This window comes from Myotis davidii, unplaced genomic scaffold (assembly GCF_000327345.1).
Source record: "Myotis davidii unplaced genomic scaffold, ASM32734v1 scaffold698, whole genome shotgun sequence".
Lineage (NCBI taxonomy): Eukaryota > Metazoa > Chordata > Mammalia > Chiroptera > Vespertilionidae > Myotis > Myotis davidii.
Window position 1 is genome coordinate 657,099 of NW_006290032.1, and position 2,955 is coordinate 660,053.

Below are 2,955 nucleotides of genomic sequence, written 5' to 3' on the forward strand. Positions count from 1 at the left end.
TTTTAAAATGTATTTTTATTGATTTCAGAGAGGAAGGGAGAGGGAGATAGAAACATCAATGATGAGAGGGAATCATTGATCAGCTGCCTCCTGCACGCCCCACACTGGGGATCGAGCCAGCAACCCGGGCCTGTGCCTTGACCGGGAATGGAACCCTGACCTCCTGGTTCATAGGTCGAAGCTCAACCACGGAGCCACGCCGGCCGGGCTTTTTCTAATATTTTAAGACGGAAGCTGAAGTCGTTGATGTCATACGTCCCTTCCTTCCCGATGCGGCATCGAGTCCTGCAAACCTTCCCTCACCTTTTGGGTGCCGTGTTCCCATTTTCATGGAAAGACGTTCTAGCGCCCATTTCAGTTTCTTCTATGACCAGCAGGTTGTTTAAAAGTGAGTCCTTTAGTTTCAAGTGTTGGAGACTTTCTGGGTCGCTCTCTTTAATTGATAGGTAGGTGGGTCTCATTGCTGTTGCTTAAGCCACGGAGGGTCTGGGTGCAGACGTGGGAACCGGGTGAGGCGGGGAGAAGGCGGAGACGCAGAGTCCAGCACAGCTTCCCGGGAGACACGGTGGGCGCTCCCTGTGGCTGGAGGCCCTGGGTGAGGGCGGGAGGAAGGGGAGCACAGAGCAGGGGGGCCCTGGGGGGCCGGGGGGCTGGGCAGGTCCGGAGGAATCGGGGGCCTTTGCAGGGAGCCCGGCTCTCCCTGTGTGCAGGAGAAGCGGGGGGCTCCACCAGTTCTGAGAGGGTCCCCCCCGTTGCGGAGTGAGGATGAACGGGGCTGCAGGAGATGACAGTGAGCGAGGGTGGGGCGCACGTGACTGCTCAGGGGCGCTGTGCACGGAGGCGGCGAGCAGTGTATGTTAGTGTATCTGATAGACTAAAGGTGGGCTGCGAGCCCTAGACAGCTTGGCTCAGTGGGTAGAGCATCACCCGAGAACTGAAGGATCCCGGGTTGGATTCCGGTCAAGGGCTGGCGATCCCTGGCCCTGGTCGGGGTGCATGTGGGAGGCAGCCAATCGATGTCTCTCTCACAAGGATGTTTCTCTCTCTGTGTCTGCCCTTCTCTCTTCCATTCTCTCTACAAACTAAAGGAAAAATATCCGCGGATGAGGATTAAAAAAAAGAAAGAAAGGAAAAGCAGTGTGGGATGAGAGGCAGAGTCAAGCTCGAGACTGAGGTTTTCTGCTCAAAGTGGAGGAGAGCAGCAGCTTTTCCCTGCGCTAGGCGGGGTGTGGGCTTTAGAGGAGGGGTGGGGGTCACAGAGCTCAGATCGGCGCCTGCCAGGCCTGCATGCTGCTTAAGCGCCGAGAGGAAATGAGGAGCACGCGGCGGCGACGGGGCGGAATTAAGCGGCAACCGCGCAGAAGGCATCAGCTATCCCGTGTCCGTGGGGAGCTCCGAGGATGGCAGTGCAATTAACGTGCATAATAAGCTGAAACCGGTGTGGCTCAGTGGATAGAGAGTCGGCCTGTGGACTGAAGGGTCCCAGGTTCGATTCTGGTCAGGGGCATGTACCTAGGTTGCAGGCACATCCCCAGTGGGAAGTGTGCAGGAGGCAGCTGATCGATGTTTCTCTCTCATCGATGTTTCTAACTCTCTATCCCTCTCGCTTCCTCTCTGTAAAAAATCAATAAAATATATTAAAAAAAATAAAGTGCGTAATAAAATTAGACGTATTCACGGTATTACTCCCTTCATTCCAGATAGCTTCCAAACACTCAAATGAAAAATGAACTTTGAAGTTGTCTCTATGAAAAGGGCGGCGTGGCTTGTGAGAGAAACTTGTATCAGAAATGTGCGGATTAACCCCCGCCAATCATGGCAGTTGAAACTCCCTATTTAAGAAAATAAAATGTGAGAAGTCTTACGTCGCGCCTTGAAACTGTCAGCTCACAGGTTTCTCCAACTCCGTGTTTAAAACACCCCTCGCATAAATGAATGCGCGGCTTTGTGAGTGCACACCATGCGTCGGCCAAAGGAAGCCGCCGCCCCAGCAACGGCTGCCCCCCTTTTGGAACGTGTGTAGGATTTTACCTGTAAATGTCCAGAAAGTCAGAGTGCGCTTTGCAAAAACCCACGGAGGGCAATTAAGGGGAAATACTTTCCCTTTAAGCTTGAAAGAACCTTGTGTTAGAACCACCGCTACGTCTGTTCCAAGTGCTGTTCGTATTCGTAGAAGAGGAATATCATTTTTCTTTTCCTGAAAAGAAACATGGTGGGATAATTATGGGGATCTGGCTGAGGCGTCTTTGCTACTGAAAAGGAGATTTCAGAAAGAAATATCCAGTTGGTGGTCCCTGCACATCTCACTCATAGAGCAGGTCGGGAAGGGTCAGAAGGGCCGGGAGTGAGGGAACAGGGTCTCTTTCTTTTTTTTAAAAAATATATTGTATTGACTTCAGAGAGGAAGGGAGAGAGAGAAACATCAATGATGAGAATCATGGACCCGCTGCCTCCTGCAGGCCCCACACTGGGGATCGCGCCCGCAACCCAGGCCTGTGCCCCGACCAGGAATCAAACCATGACCTCCTGGTTCCTAGGTTGATGCTCAACCACTGAGCCACACCGGCCGGGCCATCAACTGTCTGTGAACTGACCTGTGGGGTGTGTGTCACGGTGCGGGAAGGCCCCGGGCTCTTCAGGGCACAGACTGGGCCCCTGGGATCCCCGAGGCCCTGGAGGTCCGTCAGAGGTTTCCCGTGAGGCCGAGGGCTGGGGTGTCGTCTGGAAGGAGCATGAGCGAAAAGAGGTAGTTTTGTTGCATAATCAAGCGGATTTGGGTAGCTGTCCAAAAGCTGCTGAGCGAAACAGCTGCAGGGACAGCAAGGGGCCTGGGTGGAGGACGAGGAGCAGGCCGTGATGGTGGGAACACAGCACCTCGCGCAGCAGACGGCGCACGGGCGTGGCCACGCGGGGTGGCTGTGCCGGGGCACGGGCGGCGGCGAGGCGGCTGGGGGG